A 23,519-nucleotide genomic window follows, 5' to 3' on the forward strand; every position below is an offset into this window, starting at 1 on the left:
TAACCATTGCAGCTTGGTACAGTTTTCTTCATGAAGATGAAAAGCACGGTTGTATATGTTTTCTGGTTTTCATAAATTACATTTAGATCATAATTAAATTGCCGGTTAGCGTATTTTTTAAAAAAGTGAAGACTTTAACCAGACATAAACCAAGCAAAGTGAATTTTTATTGTCAGCAGAAGGCACATTTTTCAATCATTTATTATTTTTTGGGGTTTTTTCCTTAAATTGTCATGAATTACTTAAGGTCTTCCTTAAGTTTTGGATATCAGAAGGTGACACCAGATTTTACTAGTGATAGTGTCAACGACAGTCTTGTTCCTACTCAGTATTTTCCTGTTTGTGTATCAAAGAATAACTAACGTTTTGGGTTAAAGTGTTGCACTGGGAGCTTTGTGTTTAAGTGATCATCTCCTGCATACCTAAGAGCTTTTTAACTTATTGGTGTCGTGTCTGATTCTGCTCTTAACTTTATGAATTGATCTACACTTGCTTTGACTACTTAATTGAATTCCAAGTCTGTATATTTTACATTAAATTCATACAATAGTGAATTTCAGTTCTATGTGGAATCGGAACTTCAACTTGACATACTGAACTCAAGAAAAAGTTGCATTGAATGTTTTTGCTGAGGCATCTGGGGAAGAATGTGGCTAGTGAGCATAGGAAACTGAAATTTTGATAGTTTCTAGTCTCACCCTCCTTGTTTTATTATTATTATCTTCAGATGTAGCAGGAATATTTCAGCTTTAGTTGCCTTGATATTGCTAAAACAAATGCACGATCTTTAAGTGAAAGGGTGGCTCTGCCTAAATTCAGTGAAGCTGGGACGTGGTGCTCAGGGGGATCTTATCAATGCAGATAAATAATTGATAGGAAGGGGTAAAGGAGATAGAGACAGACTCTTCTCAGTGGTGCCCCATGGATGGGTAAGAGGCAACAGGCACAAACAGAAACACAGGAAATTCCATTTCAACATAAGAAGAAAACTGTTCTGTTTTTTTCTCTGACGTTGGTTTAACAGTGGAACAGGTTGCCCAGAGAAGTTGTAGCTTCTCCATCCTTGGAGACAGTCAAAACCTGACAGGACACAGTGCTGAGCACCCTGCTCTAGCTGACCTAGCTCTGAGCAGGGGCTTGGACCAGGTTATCTCCAGAGGCCCCTTCTAACTTCAGCTGTGCCCTGACTCTGTAAACCCTTGTAGCTGTAGCTGCGGTGGTAGCAGCAGTGTCCATCTTTCCTAGGATGCTCCAGCAGTTATAGAATTCCCTCAGGATCCTGATGATGCTCCTCTGTTGGGAGGCTGAAATGCCATCCTAAGCAGACATAGCAAAATAACCAGCCAAAGCGTACCTCGGGTGATGTTACTTCTTTAACTGACTGCAAAAGGCTGGAGCCAGACCCTCAAGTCTGTCTTTTTGGCCACGCTGCTTTTGCATTTCTGACCCGTTGCAGAGTGAGGCATGCCGTCAGTCTCGCAGGATACTCTGAGTCCAAGCGGTTAGAAGATACTTCTGAAATGTGTTTCAGTTTTCCCCAGGCTGAGTGGAAGTCAGTCAGTTTTTTCTAAAGTTCCTTGAGAATGTACTGAAGTTTAACAACAGTGTTCTTCTTTCAGAGACACACTTCTTCCCATTAAATTTATGCAGAATGGTATGCAGGTATTTTATAGGAACTGCTTTACTCTTCCTGTTCTGTCCCCTGCCTGCTGAAGTAGCACTTGCTTTTCACGAGATACAGACAGATTGGATTCCACCCCGATTGACTGTATATGCATGAAGAATAGTATACCTTATATTCTTACAGGGAGATTATTTCACAAGAGATTTTTAAATGAGATGATTTTAGGTATCATATGTCCCATTAGGACTCATTTAGTTGATTTCTAATGTTGCATTTAGTTGGACGTCTTTTGAAGCTTAATAGTTTCCAAACTCAATGAACATTCAGAAGCAGAAATAACCCTTTAAATTGTTTTGCTTCTATACCCGTTTCTTTTAGTGGAATTTCTGTACATGCTAATCTTTTTTACCATTTTTATAACACTGAACAGAAATTATTATGGCCAAACTAGTGGCCCGTGGTCCAGTACTTTCATTTTTCTCATCCTCTGCCCTTGGAGGATATGGCTGGGCTCATGGAAGGGTGCTAAGGCTAAAAGACCAGAACTTTTCTTATCCATGTTCATGGCCTGGTACAAAGGCTTCCTGGTGGAATTTGATCCCTGTGGGTATGGGATAATCCAGTAATTTTCTCAACAGTTAATGAATCTGTGTTGTCATTAAATTATGCTGACTCGAAATGATACGGGGGCACTGCACTGACAAAGTGTACCGGATATCACTGAGCTGTGATTATTGAGTAACTTACCCTTAAATCATCGGTATTTCCCTACCAAGGGCGAACGGCAAAATGTAGAACTGCTGAACGGGTCAGCCTGATCACTGTCAGTTGATACTTGTGAATTAGTATGTCATGGAAATCTCCCATGTTTTTGTAGCCTCTTTGTACTGCACAGAATTAGGGAAAAAAATCTGGTACCTTATGATGATTCTGTGCCTAAATATGTATGCAGTGTTAGGTTGAGAAGTTTGAAACAGATTTTCCCTGATATTCTGACAGTTTGCCAAATTGTGCAAGGCACAAGATTTTGCAATAGAATTACAAACTAAAATGTAAGCCTAATATTTTCTAAGATTTGTTTTCAGTTGAATATAAGGAATAAAATGAAAAATATTAGATTTTTCCTTTAATGATTAAGATTTTGTTAATCATGGGCAAATACAAAACTTCTTTTCAGACATGAATTTAATATCAGTATATTGATAGAGATTCTTGAGTGACATTATGCCTCAGAACAAAGCCTACAAAGGAAATACAGTTTCTCTTAAGGTTTAGAAGGATTAATTTCTTAAAGTTTTCCACCACTTTATTTACCTGATGCAGTGTTTTACATAAAGAATTAACTAGTTACTCATTTTTACTGAATTTTATATGGAATATGGGCCAAAAAATGTGAAGATCTGACTTCCACTGAAGTACAGTGTAGGAGCGTATTGAGTAACAATGTCATATGTGATTTAGTGTTTCTCAAATTTCAATTTACCTTTCTAGTTCAGAAGAGTTAATCACTTATTTCTTCATTCTAAAAGATGATCTTTGCCTCAAATACATTCAAGCCATCAATTTCCATAAATTATTAAATTTCATTACAATTTCACTGTGTATGCTGAGATTCAAATCAGAGAGGATGTGAGGGAGAGTACATTTCTTTGCGGAAGCACCTCACCCCCCAATAATTGTTTATTATCTGAAAGAAAACTTTTGAAATTGGTGGTTGCAACATCTTTACAGGTAGGTGTGAGAGGAATTTGCTTGGAAATCCTGCCTGTAATAACACGCCATGGCTTTTTTTCTTCCTCTTTTTTTTTTTGCACTTTGTCAGGTATTTATATCTAAACACTAAACAGCTCGTTTTGAAGCCAAGTGTACAACTATAAATATTGTACTGTCACTGGAAAAACAGGAATTACTTTTTAACCACCCATTACATTTACATTTTGGAAGGTGTTGCAAGGAGAATCAAAGGTTAAGTCAATCTAAGGGGATTTTTTTTGTTGTTTGCATGTGCTTTTTGCTCTTGGCAGCTGGAAGACAACAACAAAAAGGAAGTTAGCATGCACACACGATGCTTGATAGATGAAAAACGTACAGGAAATATGTTTACAGTGCTGCACATCCAGCTGTGAAATGCTGCTCCCAAGGTAACACAACCCTGATGAAAAAACCCCGCACTACCTTATGACCTCTAACTACACTGCAATAGAAAGGGCTACGTCATTCATCACTAAGCCCTGTCCAAAAAAAAAAAAAAAAAATTAAAAAAAAAATAAATCTCCTGTTCGAGTCCCTGGAGTTCCTGGCGGACTACTTAGCATGCCGCTCACAGTTAGATGTGTGCGCTGGCATGAAGCAGCGCTGCATGAAGCCGTACCCCCAGGACTGCGGTGGGGCGGGTGCGGAGGAAGCTCTCCCCGGGGTTTCTCCTGGCAACAGCGCGGGTTGCTGGGAAACAGAATTACTTACATGGGGAGAAACTTTACCCAACTGGCAGCCTCTTGAATGCAAATAAGGTTTGAAGGAGACTCCTCTTGCTGATACCGTAATTTCCCTCTCCGAAATGAAAAATGAATCCAGAGGTTCTTTATTCAGAGCATTATGTGTGGATGCTGCTCTGAGGAATCGTTCAAAGTTGTGTAATAAAAGAGGATAATTATTTCTGGTAAAAGGTAGCGGCATTTTACAAAGGATTCAGTAGCTTCTCGTTGCTGTGGTTTTGAAAAGGGACGTAATGTCTGAATTTGCCAAATTTCTGTTGTTAAGTAAACCTGTCAGTTATGATGATTAAACACAAGGGTCATATTTACGCAGGGTATTTTTCTCACTAGAGAATATTTTGGGTTATTTTGTGTGAATCATGGGATACATTGCATTTTGACAAATTCTGTCCATTTATCTTTAGTGCAATTTTTGCATGAATGACATTGCCCTGACATTTCAGTAATTTTATGATTTTGACTCAGAAAATAAGAAGGTTGAGAGAAATATCTCACTTTCTTCACTTGGTTTCCATACTACTATTTAAAAGCCTTTTGTGCTTGGATGCTAAAGATCTGTGGGGCCAGCTGTGTCTTCAGTTGTGTTCGTGTAACTTGAATGAACAAATGTTCTTCTTTTTCAATACAATATTTGGCTGACTTCATCATAGTCACACTAGCACAAAGTTAGCTGATATGGGGAAGACTAAGTTGGTTTCAAATGATGGACTGTTGCAGCTATTCACATATAAATAGGCATTGCTAAAATACTGTGTAGTAAATTAGGTTGTGCCCCAGATCAGGCAGGTGCCTCTGTAACACTCATTTGGTGAATGTATATCACAGGTGGACACATGGGATTAGGTTGCCCATCGCTCCTTCTCTTTCCACACCAGCAAGGAGAGTGTGGTGAGAAAAACCTTGTTTTGGCTTGACACTGTACCAGGTACAGAGCTGGGATAGAGCACTGGAAGGGGCTGTACGTATTGTTGGGTTGCTACTGCAAGTACTGCTACAGCAATACACAGAGTTAGGCTTTTATAGGTAAAAACAGGCACTTGTGTGATTAATTCATCACATGGTGAATGTCAGAAGACATTTAAACCAGGTGAGTAGTGCCCCCAAAATGCCTCTTTCTTCCACTGGCTGCCGGAGGAGTGTCCAGTGACCAGCTCAGATGGAGGCATTGGTATTATAACCAGCTAAAGCGTGATGACATGAATCCTGTCTTTGCTGTCTTAGGCAACTGTAGAATCCCAGACTGGTTTGGGTTGGAAGGGACCTTAAAGATCATCCAGTTCCAACCCTCTGCCATGGGCAGGGACACCCTCCACTAGCCCAGGTTGCCCAAAGCCCCATCCAACCTGGCCTTGAACACTGCCAGGGAGCCAGGGGCAGCCACAGCTTCTCTGGGCACCCTGGGCCAGGGCCTCAGCACCCTCGCAGGGAAGGATTTCTGCCTCCCATCCCATCTCCATCTCCCCTCCTGCAGCTTCAGGCCATTCCCCTTGGCCTGTCCCTCCCTGCCCTTGGCACCAGCCCCTCTCAGCTTTCCTGGAGCCCCTTGCAGGGACTGGAAGGGCTCGAAGGTCTCCCCGCAACCTTCTCTTCTCCAGGCTGACCAACCCCAACTCTCTCAGCCTTTCCTTATGGGATAGGTGCTCCAGCCCTCTGACCATTTTTGTGGCCCTAATGGGAGTGTGCACAATCTTCCATGAGCCCATTGACTTGTATTTCAATTATGTAGCTGTTATGTCAGTTAATTCATTGACATGTGTGTCCAGTCTTTTCATTTGGAAGATTTTTCCAGGAGTGAACTGTTTTGACTATTTAAAATGTTCTTTTAATTTTGACCCTGTTATTTATTGCTCTTATCTCTTTTTGTGTCTACATAATCATTTAGCATCTTTTCGTTTTCTTTTATTTCCTTGATGAGAGGAGAGAGTGGTCCCATGCCACCTTCTCCTGTGTTCTGTTAAAGAGTAAAGCTGTTTTAATCTCTTCTCATGTAATAGGTTGTGTTTCAAAAAATGTATCATAAGCATACTTTTCAGCATGGTAGGGATCTGTTAAATATGGTATTCTTAAAGAAAAGGGTAACTGCTATGGAGACTCATTCAAACTAGACATGATCATGATTTATGTTACGGTTACATGGATGGATTAACTCAGTGTAAACCAGGTGTGGATTTATAGCATAATAACTCACTCCAGGTAACTGCCTATGTGCATGCCTTTGTTGTGCAGTGAACGCAAAGTAATCTGCCTGAGTTTTCACTGAAAGTTAAGCTATGTTACATTTATTCCAGGGTAAAAAATTACAGTTACAACAAAGAGATGCTCTAATATGTTAAAGGATTTTGTTTGTTTGAATAATTTTTATCTTCTCTGTTTTTTCCTAGAACAGCACAACTAAAATTAATTGAGGAATAATTTTTTTTTTACTCTCTTCATCAAATGCCAGTTCACAGAATCATAATTTTTTTTCCTTCTTTTCTTTGATTATCTTGGTAAATGTTATGTACAACATTTTCAATAATAAAGAAAGAATTTCCAAAGTCAGGCTATGCTAAATGAAGGTGAAGTTGTTCACACATGGAACTGTAGAGGTGCAGCAGCTGTAGTTCTCTCAGACCCTCAGGAAGTGCAATAGTAAAACGCCTCATACTTTAATTGATTTGAAAGAAGATAAGTTGCAGAATAGACCTTACGCTAGGCTAGCATAAGGCAGATTTAAGGTTGTTTGAATGTTTTAGCTATTAACCTCTGTGTGTCAGTCCTTTTGTGTTTCTTTGATGTCTAGTATTTACTTGATTTTTTTTTCAGCTTAAGCAGCTTCTGTGGCTTAATTAATGTTTTCCTGTCAAACTTATACCTTCAAATTACAGTGGTCTACATTGCCTTAACTTTAGTTTTATGTAACTTTTATTAAATTTATTTTACTTTGTGACCATTGAATTATTTGGCTTGTAATTTGTTGTGTGGTAGGCATTGTTTTATTCTTTGCATGCTAGTATTTTATTTATTATGTGTAGAATTTCAATGGTATGGACACATTTGTATATTGCTCTTATTTTGTTACTTGCAAATTTTATGATACATATGAAACTTGCATTTAGATTTCCTGTACAATTAAAATATACACATAAATAAGTCCTTAGTTCAAATAAGATAAAAACCTGTGCAATATAGAATGTTTATTGCAGCTTCTTATGTATTGCTCATAGTTAATTCCTGTTGCAGATATGCAAAATTGGAGCTAGTGGTATTTCATTCACCTGGGTGAAGAGATTATTTTGGTCTTAGTTTTGAAGACAGGATCTTATTTTCAGTTGAAATGTGGCCGTGTAGATTATATCTGTATTTTTACTGTAGTTTGGACTTGATTTTTCAGGAATTTGACTTCCCACGAGCCTCCAAAGATGTTTTTAAGGCCTGCCCAAATTTCAGGAAAGGCTGAGAAACAGAACTCTAGCGGGAGCTAAGTTTTTTGGTGTCCCGCAACGTAAGACAGAAAGCTCTCCTCTTGAGGACATCTGCTCTGTTTGGGGGTAGAGATTTGGTGCCTGAGACTGGCTGACAACTTCTGCTAGGAACCCAGTGAGAAAGCCCAAGTATCGTACAAGGGATGCTTGTTCTGGTTAGACAATGGACGTGCTCATAGAAAGCCTGAAGATTAGCAGCAAAGGCATGTCACATTGTGGACTACTGCTCTGTAATCAGAAAACACTCAACTGCCATTGTGGGACGTTAGATATTTTCCACAAACCATAGCCACCTCTGGCTGTAGGGGAGGAGAAATGTTTCAGTATTGCACCCTTGGTCTCAAAGGGAAGCACAGGTTGGTTCTTGTTAATGGCAGTGCCGGCCTGTCTGCTTTCATCGAGGCATAATCTGGATGATGTTGATGTTTCTCTAGAGGTCTTTCTGTTTCTGAAATTCCCCATTGATCTTTTACTATTTACAGACTCAGAAATGCCCTTGTTGGTTTATCAAACATTCAACCCCTGAAAATTTCATCCCAGAACGTGGTTATACATCTGTGGCTACTTCAGTTGATACACAGCCCGCTCCTGAAGTAGGAGGAGGAATTGGGGAGGACAGTTGTTGATGAGCTAGCAGGCTGGATAAGGAAGGAGAGGGATTACTCCACACAATCCTTGGGGACAGCAAAACGGAATGCAGAGACAGGGACAGGTACCTGCTGTATTGCAGAGTAGGATCGTAGGATAATCCAGGTTGGAAGGGACTTCAGGAGATGATTGATTTATGAGATCAGTAGAGTGACTGCTGATCTACTGGTCTTGTAGAGAAAATATCTGTAATCATCTGCCACTTTCAAATGTTGAGCTTACATTTTTAGACAGGACAAAATACTAAGTCATGGAATCAGTGGATGATTTCCTGATATGTTTTAGCAAATTGCAGTAAGTTTTTTTTCTAATATTATCAGAAGTACAGTAACTGCACCAGAGATAACATTGCAATATGTAGGGTCTGTGGAGGCTATTTATATTGCTTGCTTGCTTTTGCTTATATTCTTCCTTAAGGAGTCTCCTTCTTACCTACATAAGCACGTGCAAACCTACTTTTGCACTTACTGAGGTTGACCTGATGTGTGATGGGGAGAAGAAATGAAATCTCATCTTAAAGAGGTTACACCTCAGACAACTTTTAATAAAATAAACTGCTCACAGAGTAATAATACTTAATTTTAGTAGTATCCTGAGTGACAATTTTCAAAGTTACGACTCAGGGAACGGGAAAGAGAAGAAATTAGCAGGTAAACCAAATGTAGAGGGTGGATTCTTCAGCAGAATGTACTAATATGTCTTTATATGAAGAAGAGAAATATCAGTATAACAGTTGATTCTTAAGATACTAATTTCAGAATTTAGCTAATGAATCTTTTTTGGTGGGTTTTTTTTTTTTTTGAGTGATTCTAGGATGTTCTGACCCTCCTATTTTTTATCATTTCTCTCATAAATCCAATCATAAATTCAGCGATTTGAGTATAATTGCTCTGGAGCACAGCTGCAACTTCTGAAATTAAGCAGTAGGACCAATGGAGTGTCTGTTTGCCATCTTCTTCAGAAGTGGGACATTTTGCTTCTGGAAAGTGTCTCCTGATGTTGGCAGCTGAACATGATTCCTGTTTAAAACACTGTGTTGTGCAGTGAAAGGATTTGGGGTAGCACCTTATACTTTGTATTTTACTGTTGAGTGGGTTAATGCATTTGTTTTCTTACCAAGTTGTCTAAATTTCTTGCTATTTGATTTAAATTTGGTCCCTTGTGCCATTCTTTGTCATCAAATTGCCTTTCAAATTACCTGAAAGATGTTCTCTTTTGCTGGAGTAGCATACCGTCCCACTCGGAAAAGCTGGATTCAGACTCTAGGACTGAGCACCCAGCGTGGGCATTGCAGGCTGTTTCTGTGCCAATAAATTGAAATGCATCAGGGTCTGCCTTTGCCCTGTTAACCAGTACGTTCCTCTGAAATTCCTAGACATGGTTCAGGAGTTAGCACGAGCCTGCAGTGTGACACAGCTGTCCTTTTTCAAAGTGTACAAGTATGGTGTGGCTGTGCCTGGGCTGTTGACATGGGTCCAGAGGATGGGACCTGCGGTCACGAAGTAGCCGTCAGCAGGACTTAGGTGTCTCTCCAGTCTTTGGTGGTTTGGAAATGCAGACTTTCAGACTTGCCCTCGTGCATTTAAATGACTGAATTTCTCCTTAAGTCCTCATTAAGGAGTCATCCTTGTGTTGAGCATTCGACACACCAATTAAGACCTACTCAGTGTTTGATTTAATTTACAACAATTAAAAGCAAGCTTTTTGAATGAGAGAGAAGAAAAAATACATCATCAAATATGTATCATATATGCATGGATATCTGTGCACAGACATTCCTGGGTACTACTGTCATAAAAATATTAAGTATAGTGGAAGTGGAAAATGAGTAAAAAATTGTGCTCTCTGGGCTGATGACTGGATGCAGATGAAGAATTCTGAGATATTAATCATTATAGAACCATTTAAAATATTTAATTTGTGAAAATTTAATTTTGAAGAGAATGTTGAACACAAAATAAAGCACTTTGTATCTGAATTTTATGATAAAGCCCTTGCTTGGTGCAAAATGAGGAATGTGTTCTTATTCCTCACACATGGAGTGACAGTTATGAGAGGGTAACCTGACCATATTTTGGATAATTCTCTTTCTTAGTGATTTGATTTTTCAGAGACTCCTTTTTCATAATCACTGAAGATATTTGAGAGTTTCTATCCACTTCATTACAAGTCTATTTTCCTTCTACCCAAGTTAACTGTAAGTGGATTCCATTATGAGTAACTACTTCTACCTAAAGTGCTATGCATATATTTTTTTATGTTGCACGCTGTAATCGCTTTCTAAATGACAGTCACAAATGCCTGTGAAGCTGGATTCCTAACATTTTGATTTTTGTAAGTATGTTTTTCTCCTGAGATCTAAAAGGAAATTATAAGCAGTTAAAGGTACAAACGATCTTTAAACTTCCATGTGGCACTTTATATATATAATGCATGTATCTAAAGTGTTCTGGGTGGTACTGGACGAAGAGAATGGGAAAACATTTTAACCTATGAATGCAAATTCTGTTCGATATACTCAGAAAAACATCTGGTCCTCAAAAAAACGAGGAAGAACACATTTAGTGAAGACTGACCCATGTATTTTGCAATTTCAATTTGGGGCATCATGCCAGCAGATGATGAATAGTTGAAGTACATTCCCACAGTGGAATATTTAGGAAGTTGTTGATAGCTTCCCATAGAGTTTGGACTTTGCAATTTGTTTGCCTTGCAAAGCTGGAGAATTCCACTCAACAGCATGACGGTGTGCCAGCCCTAAACCCATCGCACTGCGACTGTTCATAGAAACAGATTTGCTGTTTTTCATTTTCAGCTGGATTCAACTGGAACAATCCATTTCTAGTGCTAATCCTTTTCCACAGCATCCCTCGACTATTCCAGCCTCCCACGAAAAGGCCACAGTCATGCATACGTTATGTTGTCAAAATGATAAATGATAAATGATGGTGGTAAGTGGTCAGCTGCCAAGGAAAAGACAGTGTGTCCTACAGCAAAGTTAATTGGGTACATACGCAACTATGCAAAACGAGCTGTCATAGGCGGTCCCTGCTAGGGCCATCGCATCAGTCTATTGCTTGGTCGCCCTGGGAGTCCGGGCGACCTGAGGTGCACACCGGAGGTCTTTGCTGATCTAGTCCTTCCTTTTCAGATTGGTCATGCACTTATAGGCCTTTATTCTTGTTTTCTTGTATATTTTTCCATTTTTTGTGGTTGAATCTTGGAATGTCCCCTTCAGCTGTTGCTATCTTCCTTTGCTGCTTCTGTATGGCTGCAATATTCCTGGGTTTTTTTTTAGTTTTTCAAATATATTTTCTCAGTATTCGTTCTCCTTTTATATATTGGTCTCTGTGTCATTGCTACATTCACTCACTTATGGATTCTTAGAGCTTCACCAGTGTTTTGGCTATTTAATAATAAATGAAAACAGAAAAGCAAAGAGTCCATTAGGTAATTCATTGTTATCGTCTCTCTGTAAGAACAGCCCAGGTAGAAGTAGCCTTTTTTCTGTCATGTAATGTACTTCAACCCTTTAACAAAAAATCAACAAAGCATACTGGCTCCAAAATTAGACTCCTAAAACCATCTGGCTTGTTCTCAGAGGTATTGGCTTCACTTATCTCTAATGGGAATGCCCAGAAATGACAGTGGACTGTGGTAGCAGAAAGGTTAGTAGAGTTAGCCCTGACGTGCCAAACATGCCATGTTAAGAATGTGTTTATTCTTAAGAATAAAATGTTTTGGGGAATATCATGCTCATGCTGCTTCTGAGGAATATTTTCCTATCAGGTGGTCAGGATGAAGTTCTAAACAGCTTTCATTGATCATAGCATGTAGGTGTCTGTCAGGGACAACAAAAGGGAAAATGAGAGTTAAACCTGACATTAAAGTTTTAAAAGTTAAAGTGTCTTGGTTGAGTTTTCCAATGGATAAATTCCCTTTTATATGTACAAACACTTGTTAACATTTGCAGTTTGTATTATCTGTATTTAGACATGCATTTACTGTGTTTCATGACAAAATGTAGGCCTGCAAGTATTTTTGATTTTGTACGTCATTCTGTCTGATTAATTCTTTCATAAAACTTGCCTGTTAGATTTGCCTTCCCTGCAAGTGAAGGAAAAGAAGCCGTGGTTATATGTGGTAGGAGAAACAGTCCTTGTGGGTGACTTCTGTATTAGATTCCAAATATAATAGCTTAAATGAATGAGTTACTTCTGTTCCTAAGTTTTCCACTTGTGGGAAATCATGCTCATTTGACAAGTATACTAGGACAGGTATCCAGGTGTACTATTTTGTGAGACATAGGTGCATTTGAGTGAGTTGGAAAAATATATGAATAAAGGGATTTTGAGTAAAGGGATTTTGACTAAATTTTTTGAGTAAAGAAGATAACAGGAGGCTTCATTGGGAGAATTTTAAATGAACAAGCTGGAAAAAAGAATTTAAATTGAGTGATGACCAAGGCATAGATAAATATTGATTTTTTTCCTAATTCATAAAAGAGAGATCAAAGTGATATCTAAGAATAATCATAAGAATAAATTTGTGGATTTTTCTATGAGTGTGGGGATGTAGACAATGTTGAAGGACAGACCTACATGTTGTTCTGTAATGCTAAACCAGTCAACAACACAGATGGTCAAATTTGGACTAGAGATGGATAGGAAAATACTTGGAGAGAAAGGTGAAAAATTCAACTCTTTCTATATTTTGTGTGTTGGAAGAGAATTACATCAAAGAAATATCAGGAGGATAGCTGGAGATATGAGAATGTTCAACAGAAAAATTAAGTAGAGTCAAAAAGTACTAGAGCCTGACATCATGACAGTGAGTCAAGTTACCTGAGATCTAAGTACTGGACTATTGCAGCCTCCCATGGAAAAAGGCCACAGCCTTACTGGAGAAGGGAAGAGGAAAGGACTGACATCAAAACTGTGGAACATTAAGGAGAAAAGTAAAATTGGAGAAGCTACTGGGTTAGTAAGTTGAAAAACAGTCAGGGAACATGAAAAAGTCCCAAAACACATGGTGTGAAGAAAGTTTGTATTTTCTTCCTATCTGGAGGATATTGGATTAAGTGAAATGCTAGATTGATCTGGGCTGGAAACTTATTTATGGGAAGGAGGAGAAATTGGTTGTATTGAAAGATTTTGAAAGCTCAAATTGGAGGAAGATGCATCTTGGAAGATGTCACTGAGGGTGGTGTAAGCAATTTCAGTGGAGTGGTGCAGAACTGCAATTACAGAGTGTTTAAGAGAAGAGAGAGGGAATTAGGAGAGCTACAGTAAACTGCACATTTGAAAAAAAAATGCTTCAAGACAGGAAGAGGGCAGTAATTTCTGCAAATGAGATCTGCTGTGTTTGGAGCAGTGTATATTGAGAGACAAAATAAGGCTCTTCATCCTATTAGCAAGGCTCTTCTTTTCAGCAAAGTGTTTGGCTGCTAGAGAATATATTTCTTTTCCCTGCCTTACTTGCAGTAAGAGGAATGAAGGAATAGTTAAAATTATTCATCTCTGTTGGAATTATATGGTTTTTTTGGAATAGAGCTGAAATACTCTGTTGTCAATACATACACTTTTTGGAGGAAAACTAATTAAAAGATGAGTTTCTAATAGTGACTGCTGAAGTAGTATAGCCTTTCAGAGGTAATTCCACTGACAGAAATTTCTGTGAGGTCTTTTTGTTCCCATGTTGATGCCTGATGGTCTTTCAGTAAAGGCAAACTGACATATTAGAGTTTTTCTGTCAGGTGCACAAAGAAAAGAAATAGAAAAATTATACATAGGTGTATTTTTTTCTCAAGTTGGCCTGTCATAATGATGCTGGGTGCTAATTGAAATGATATGATGTGCAATATTTTGAGGCAAAATGTGATTTTGAAGTTAATGATGTTTCTTTTGGAGTTGGGAGACTATTGGGAAAAACATGAGTAGATCTGTTTGCAGTCATTGGAAAAAGGGCAAAAGGAACCTTGGGAGGATGTCTAATTATCCACCTGTCTGAAGGTCAGATAATTAACCTATTTTAAAAAAAATAATAATTCAGTAGTTATGATAACAGAATCTCTCTGAGAACGTAGCAGTTGTTATCTTTGGAAAGTCTTTTCTTAAAGCTTAAGCTAGATCATTATTGTTTTGGTTTAACTCGTTTGATTTCCTGTCCTGTTCACGTTAGTTACATAGAACAATTTGTGTCCTCCCTTCTTTTTTTTTTTTCTTTCTCTTGATTAAATAGCTATAGTGTAGGATTTCGCACTGTTTTCAGACCTGAAATTTAGATATCTGCATACAGGTATGTCCGTGCGCTCTGGGTGTGTGAGCTCCTGTTATATTTCACAGAGGTATAGCCCTGGAGTGAAGCTAAACAAATGGCTGGGAAGAGCAAGGGAAACAAAATTTATTGATAGGTTTATTAGGAAGAAATATTGATTTAGCAACTGAATTGCCTTACTTGGTATATCACAGACGTGTATCTGATGCAAAGATGGGACAGGACAGATGCGAATTCAATGACCTCCGATTTGCCAAATAATCCCACCCCACCATCTCATCGGGCATTGGTCTGCTCTCCAGAGACCTTTGACAAATCTGGATCTTAAAGTAAGACTTTAAAACTCCAGGGATTTCTTTGCCTGAGAAACAAAGCACGCCCTGGCTTAGACTGAGGAAGAATATTTTTTCCCCTTTTTTAGCCAAGTGAACTTTATCCCTGAATCACACCTTTGGGAAGATTGTATCGCTTAGCCCCAAAAACATCTGGGACTCTCTAATTGAATCTCTCATCAAGAAAACAGTAGTATCCATAAACTTATAAAATTATACATTTAGGGAAGTTTTTTTTTTCCCAGATAATCTATTTTGCTCATTAATGTAATGCAAAATGCTTTAAAAAATTGGCATTTTGCCTTGGCAAATAGCTTGAAGATAAAAGAAAGTTTATTCTTGTAGTTTCTCCTCATATGAATTCTTGTCATTTAGAATATCTTGAATGAAGTTCCTAATATAATTTGCTATCCTTAAAGTCTTGCAACATATCAAAAAATTTTCCACCAAAGTTAACTGTTAATGCTGAGCCATTTCTCCTATGAATGCCACAACAAGAACTTGTGCATTTGAATTAACAAATGACATCGTTGGCATCTACGGATGTGTGGAGATGGCTGAAGATTTTTTGTGTATTAGCTGGATCAGATTTAGTATTCATTTTCTGCTGATTTTTAATAGTGGTGGAATTGATAAGAACTGATTGTTTTCAAGCTGGAATTGAAAATGTGCATGACTTTCGAATGTGATCGTAATTCAAATCTATACGTCTCCTGCTCCTGGCATCTTCCCATGATTCTCGGGAGAAGGAAAACATATTATTTTAAGGAGTATTTGGTGCTTATTAAAATTGCACATACGCCCGCCTTCAAAAAAGAATCTTGATTTACTGCAGGTTGTTCATGTGTCGCATGCGGACATTTTAGAGAACAGATTTCTTATCACTGTGAAACAGTGAATGGCTTCCCAGTGCTCCACGATCAGCGAGCAAAAAATGTTATATCATTGTAAAAAGGTAGGAAACCATGAAATCTATAAGCCGATTTGGCAGGAAGAAGCGGTTGTTGGTGCCAAGATTTGGTTACTGACCCACAGTTTCCTGTTTTTAAATATATTAATTGATTCGCAAAGAGCATCTTTTGGAAAACAAGAACTCAGACAGACTGGCACAGGCTGGAGCTCCGCCAAGACTGCTCGGAAGGTTGCCATGCTGGGATGTGAGCGAGCGAGAGAGCGAGCGAGCGAGAGAGCCGAGGAAAGAAAAAAGGCAAGACTTGGCGCACGGCTCAGTCAAATCAGCTTCTTTTGTCTGCTTTCTCGGCTTGAGCTTCAGGAAAGAAAACCGTCCTGGGTACAGAAAAACTCAGAACTTTTTGGTTTTCAAACTTAGATAGCTTTTTAAGTCTCTTGGGCTGTGTGAAAGTGGTGGTACATTAAATGATGTTCAGTTAGCAGTGATAAGAGAAATAAAAGACTTCTTTAATGAAGCCTCCACACTGTCAGTTTATACTTATGGGAAATACGATATTTGATTTTTTTTTTTTTTTTTTTTTGGGTACGTTTGATTAAACTGTAAGGGAGCCGAGTAACTTGGAGGATTACAGAGGGAATACCTAAATAAAAGGGAGAATTTTCATTTTTGCAACAAAAAAAAAGTTTTCATCGACATGAATATGCTTTAAAACCAACCTGACCTCCTTCGGAATATGTTCAGAATGGGAATTTCAGCGTTTCTCTCATACATGCTACAGATACGAACTTTTAATGGAACCTCCTTAAAGATTTCATCTGACCCAGCAATGAAGTAAGAGTAGAGAGAAAGTTGTGACATCTTAATATAAAAGTAAGTATGTTCTTAAAGCAACAATATTTATTTTTTGCTGCTTCGTGCTGTCCTAGCTCCATCTCCCAGCTATTAGTGACAACACTGAAGACCAGCAGGGCAAGCCGAAGACACCCAGACTACGCCTGAAGGGCAAAAAAAGAAATGAGAGCATGGTTATTTTAGTACTGCTCTAAAACATTTCTTCCAGTGCATCTTACTAGAGAGCATGTCAAATTGCTGAATTTTCTACTTTTGGAGGAAAGAAGAGATGGAAAAATATTGACTTCTGCCAATGAGGAATGTTTGAAGATGACAGAGCTGGATTTGAACTGATGACACTGGATATAGAAACTTCAATTTGTAGTCACAGTACCTGTTTGCTGTAAATTGTGAAAAAAATCTGCTCTTTTTTCATACGTGGATTAAAAAAATCTGTGACGACTGAAGCGTGGATGTCTCATGATTTCAATAAAATTAAGGACCTAAAAATCCATTGTTTGTTTTCTCCAAGGGTGCCTGGATTTTCAGTGAGACAGGTACCTTATTTCTGATTTCATAGGAACAAATACGAGCCTACTGCTATTAGGCCTGGATGTGGTTGGATTATACTACTTCTGCTGTGACAATCAGCATTATTATTTCAGAGAGTAACTGTAAAGCATAGATTTTTATGGATCGTCTTCACTTCTAGTAAGTATCATACTATCCTTACAGAATAGATTGTTCAGCCTGTAAGATGTGTAATTTCTGGCATGCTGCAGAAGTACATTTCCCTAATTCTTCTTATGTGCTGAAGGAAAGGAAGAAACAACATTAATGGAAAGCATTTTAACAGGAATGTGTTTGTATTTTAACTGTACATCGTGGCATTTTGATTACTAGACTACTAGAAATAACTGGCCTTTTTGATTATGTAAAAGAACTTGGGTAACTTAATATTACACTAAATTGGTTTCATAGCAAGATATGTCAGATTTTTACTACATCAGTGAACCTTTTGAAAGATACTGTAGTTAAATAGTGGGTAAGATGCTGTTGTGATTACCATTTGATGTACCGAAACCTTTTAATGTGGTTTGTTAGTGATTTTTGAAGAAAGTGTCTCCATCAGATGATACTATAAAACAGCAACCCTGTCTTTCTAAATTGTTAAAAAATGTATTCAATAACTGCGTGTTAAAATGGATATCCCGCCATAGTTTACAGATTGATACTCGGTGGAAAGGAAGTGTTTGAAGGAGTTCAGTTTTGCTTTCTGTGTGGTTAGCTGGTATGTTGTTCATTCCTGCACAGGCATTAACATGTGATGAGATCGGGGAAACAGAGAGATGTGATGGATGTAAGTTTGAAATCACAACAGAGTAGTAAGTTTTTCTATCTGTGTACACAGTCTGAAATGAATTTCTTGTATTTCTTAGGAATAATGTGTAGTCTCAAAGCATATGCTATTTTCTTTAATCATGACATTTCAAACCAAATTTTTAATGGGTGTCCCTATTAAAAATCAGAAAGCAATAGAAAACATTTATCGTGGTGCCTCTAAGTGAAAACGAGCTCTGAATATTAGAATAACCCTATTTCTCTCCTGAGTGTTTATATAATTTCTCAGATTTTTCAGGTTTTAAACACGATCAACATGTGGGTCCTTATAGTACATTTGCAAATAGAAGTATTTTATACAAATATTTGAACATATATTGACACAGAAGTTATTTTGAAAGCAATTACTACAATTTTGAAAATATTATTTATCTTTGAAATTTCTAGTCAGTACATTTTGGTTTCCTAAACGAGATATACACCACTGCAGATTTCTTTTGGCCTACAGAATAAAGTATTTTTTTGTTTCCTGCTAAACCCTTCGCTTTTAAAAGTTCGTCTAAGTGCTTATTTTTGGAAAATACCCTAACTTGGCAAGTTAAAATCAAAATTTGAATTGCGTGGTTGAAATGGTTGGTTCCAGAATGCTGATTGGATTGCATGAAAATATAATTTGTGAGTGTAATTTGACATGGTTTATCGTATTTATATATTTTATTTACAAACTGAATAATAATTCGGAGTTTTCTGGATACTTTAATCAGATTGTTCATTATCACTATTCATTTATGATCCTTAATTATTAGTTAAGTTTAATAACTTCATAAATGAGCAATTTGTGTTTAATTCTTAATGAATCATTAATACATATTTTGATTTGGGTTGTACAATTCCTTAAAGTGGCATATTTCAATGTGGAGGATTAGGGTTTAGGTTTTAACTTGATTTTTCCTATTAAACGAGAGGGGCATAATATTGTTTCACATAGGAGCATTGCATTTGATGCTGTAATGGGCCTATGCCTGATCTCACTCGTATGTATTAGTAATATATAACACAAGGTTTACTCTTCTGTTTTTATCAAAGTAGACTGAGATCAAAATGGGACTGTCATGGCTTAGTTTGTGCCTTTTATGTGTAAACCATTTTTAACGCAGATTTGTACAAAGGTTGAATGAGCGCTTACTATGAACCAATACATTTATTGGACAAGGAAGAGATACGCAGTGTGACTGGCTTTTTCCTAAATATGACTATAGGATAATAATACAAATGTTAAAATACAGTGGATGCAGATTTTGCATGTTATTTTTCATGCCGATATCCATGGAAAATGCTGAAGATTAGCTTGATGTTCTACACATGGTAGAACTCCACATTCTGCCATTGCTGAGGTAACCTCATCTTCTATATCCAGTATTTTTTTAAAAAGCTACATGTGTTTTAGGGTTCTTTCCATTTACCATTACTCCAGAAGAATTGCTTATTTTGTAGCGTACCACATGGCAAGGTGTTTTCTCTCTGTATACCACCTTTTCTGGCACTGGTGTCATCATTTGAATTATTCCATATAACTGTAGCATGTATTTCTTGAGACCTTGCTCCAGTACACAGCAAGGTACATAAAACTATAAGTGTGTTTGCAATATTTTATCTAGAAATCCAACCTTGACCAAGGTGGAAAACTGTCTGAGAAACTGCAGGGAGAAGGCTGTAGTATTCCCCTCTTTCTTATCATCTATACCTTATCATAATAGAACGTAAATTTCTTCTCCACTTTTTTATGAAAACAGACACAGACTTATTCTGCATTTTAGTTAAAATCATTTGTTTAGTACTATGTGTGCATGTGCTGGTTAGATTGTCCACACTGCAAACTGGCATAATGGGATCAACTTGGGTGGAATTCCACTCCTTTATTCCAGCAGGAGGTATAGGCCACAGTCTTTATCCGTGCAATAGAAATTTTGAGCAAAATTAAGCATATTTTGTCCACTGTAACTGTTAAAACAACATGTAAGTGAGTTAAGTAACTTTTGTAACCATTGTGGAGGAATAAAAACCTTTTGAAGGCGATTTAGATGGCTGTCACATCAGTCCTGTGACTTGACCATAAAGGCAGTCCAGGACACCTAGCTGCGACTGAGACATCTGACATTTAGTTGTTTAAATTTGAGGAACATCAATCAAATTCTTAATAAGATAATTTACAAAAAAAGTTTTAAAATAAAAAATGGCCATGATTACTTGTACTGGCTTGTGCTTCACTGCAATGCAGTATTTGCTATATTCAATTCCAAGGTTAAGAAAATAGGAAAATAGGACATCAAATGATAAAAGATGAAAATATTAATTTGTAATATTTTTAAGTTGTCTTAAGATAACCATATTTTCTGCTACATTCACATTTATTTTATAGCTAAGGAATAATCCGCAGTTGTTTAGGGCCTGACTGATTCTGATAATCTTGTGGAAATTATTGTAGAAATGATAGAAGCTTGTCCTCATGATAATTATGGACATCCACATTTTTCCAGTTGTTTTCCTATAATTAAGTTATACCTGGTATACATCTGTTTCTCTGAGTCACTGTAGCAGTTTTTTCCATATTGGCTGATGCTACAGAATTTTAAAATATTTATATCTTCACTGAAGCAGACAGGGACCATCCACTTAATGTAGTGGAAAGCTCTAGTGGTCTTCTCCTTGTCTTGGGTATTCCATGTCCTCTTATGTTGACAAAGATGCCACTTACTGTGGCTAGAAAAAATAACAAAAATGAATTGGCCACTGCATTTTGTCATCTAAATCCTGGAGATGTTGGGATTGAAATGTGGACCTGATTTGAATGTTATTTTCATTACAAGGGGATGAATTATAGGTCTTGCAAGAAATTCCCATTATTGTCCCTTCTTTACATTTGTTAAATCACCTATTTTTTTGTACGTTTGCCAAGATCAAGCAGAACAAGGCTATAATTTCCTTTAGCTAACTTCATTTTGTTGTCTTAGTATAATGAAGGTCAACTTTTCTGGGTCTGCTTTGGTTTTAAAAATCCTGAAGACAAAGACACTTGAATCTTGTCTAGTGCTTTAAACTGGAGAGTGATTCCTGTATTTGCTACCTCCTAATAAAAATATAATTCCCTTTTTTTCTGTATTTTTTCAGTAAAGATAAAAGATATCCTTGAAGATGCTTGGTGACACTTCTTATGTTTTCCATATTCCTAAGTATCTTGGGATGGATTAATTTGATTTTTTCCATTTTTTTCATACAGCAGGTAGTTTTCCTAAGTCTGTATGAGAAGATACTGTATGCTCAGTAGTTGTTTGAAGAGAGTCTATGAATTTCCTTTTTATGAACCATAAAATAACAGCTCACCAGAGGTTCATATTGATGCCGTCCTCATTCTTCTCCTGATAGTGGAGGATAGGAAAACAGCTTTTTAGGGAAATAGGATATATTCTCTGGGAGCATCAGGGGAGTTTTGGTGCCTAACAGCAGTATTTAGTGCCATTGTAGACATCCTAGACTGTCTGAGGTATCTTCGTGGAGCTGGCCAGCCTGACCCAGGGTATACAGGAGAACTGGGGTCTGTTGTTAGAGCTGAAGCCAGGACATCTGAAAAGGTATTGGGCATTTGGGATTGCTTTCTTCTTTATCATTTTACTGGTGAAGACTAGAGACATTTTGTAGAGATTCCTTTTCTATCAGGTATTTGGTTTCCAAAGTCAGATTATGTAATGCAAAGGACATGGCCCTACAAATAATGTAATCTATCTCCTGAGTAATGACAAGAGAACTTGTGAGTAGAGGATCAGGTTCCCTTGTGACATGTCCTCTTGGTCTTACATTTTGGCATCTTAACACCAGTCTTAGCACTTTTGTTCAGAGCAGTGCGGTAATTTGCATATCTCCAGATCTTTTTTTCTTTCTCTCTTGAACCTGTCTTGTTTTCTCTAATCCTGGAAATTTTCAGTTCTAAGATGACTGATTTAGTTTATTTTAGTTGCTTTAACTAATTCTGCTATGTCTCCATCCTTCCCTATTTTTCAGGGATTCAACGCTTGTTGAAAAAAAAATTTCTTTCTCAGTAAGGGATGCAGGGTTACCAAGGCATCCTCTTACTACCTATTCCACATGAAGAGTTAAGGTTTAAGTTTGATCTTGTACTTCTGAAATCTCAAAAGGTAGATAAAGGGTGAGTTCTCTGGGCTCGCGTTAGGATTACAGTATTCTGAAGCCATTCTTTGCCACCCTCCAGAGATGTTTGTGATTCCAGGACAATTAGTGGTGTAGTATATGAGAGCACAAAAAGAAAATAGCGCTTTAAATGTATGTGTTAGCATGTGTGTAAATTAGGATCATTGTGGCACAGGAACCTGTAGAAATAGAAGAGAATAGCACAGTGTTGCAGAAGAGTGCTGGACGCTGATTTCCCCAAAGTGTTTTGATTTAGCCAGGGCAGTGAGTGCTTCTTAGAGCAAAGGATATAGCTGGTAAAGGATGTGCTTCCTGAATGGGCTTTATGGGTGTGGTAGGAAGTGTGCTTTGTAGAAATTTGGTGTAAATCAGATACCAAGAGTTATTTGTCTTTCCACCTTGGTAAGCTGGGTTCTGAAAGGCAGCAAGATCTGACCGTATTACATGACCACTTCTGATCAGTGTGACTGCTACTTTGCTTAGCGACATTATCTGGCTGGCACGGATGATTGTCTTGGTGTCACCTTTTCTCCTAAATTCTTATTCCTGCTGACCCTTCAGCCTATGTAAAAGTCTGGGTTTGTCTGAAGTTGCAACCTTTGTAGTATCAAATGTTAGGGGTGTCAAACCAGAAAGGGTACAGCATTTTTAAGACTGTTTGCCCTGTGTGCTCTTCACAACTTGCTAATGAAGCATATTAATAAGAGAGAAATGAGAGAATAGTCATGAAACTGGCACGATATATTCACTTTATTCCTTACTTATGGTGAGATTGGGTGGCTTACCTGTGGAGACTTTCAAGTTCAGTGTTATCACAGATGTACATTGCTGTAAGGAAAGCAGTTACGACAGGTAGATGTTCAGACTCTTCAGGAAGATGCTTATAAGGATGCCCACAACTTAGGAGGTGATCAGATCCCAAGTAGAGTGTCTGTCTGATATGGAGATAACACATTTACTGAATTTGAAAGGAAGCCAAAGATCTGAAGAAAGGTTTATTTTGACTTCACAAAACTATAATGAGAAGATACATTCCTGCCGTGCAGAGCCTTAAGGAAGCTATTAGTAAACTCTTGATTTAATATGCAGAAGCTATCCAAGATTGCATTATCCTTACGTAAGACATACCAGGTCTGTCACAAGCAGTTAAAAAAGTAAATTGATTCCCTGACTTTTTGAAATGTTTCAGGATGTAGTTCTTCATGAAGAGCAGTGTGGGTGGCATGGAGTATGTGAGAGCAGATGTGCTTTATATTTAGTCAGTAGGTTATCTCTGTTCTAGGCTGTGGATTGTCTCCACATTAGGATACAGACTTACACGTTTCTGCTGAGATATGAGATCTAGAGTAGTACATGTAATGCTTTTCTGGACAGCTGCAAAAGATGGGGATT

General features: G+C 37.7%; 1 protein-coding gene across 2 annotated transcripts in view; it reads left to right on the top strand.

Moving 5' to 3' along the window:
- The window catches only part of MSRA (methionine sulfoxide reductase A), a 292,761-nt gene that overhangs the window by 8,741 nt on the left and 260,501 nt on the right, over window positions 1–23,519 (top strand). The window lies entirely within an intron of this gene.

This window comes from Balearica regulorum, chromosome 3 (assembly GCF_011004875.1).
Source record: "Balearica regulorum gibbericeps isolate bBalReg1 chromosome 3, bBalReg1.pri, whole genome shotgun sequence".
Lineage (NCBI taxonomy): Eukaryota > Metazoa > Chordata > Aves > Gruiformes > Gruidae > Balearica > Balearica regulorum.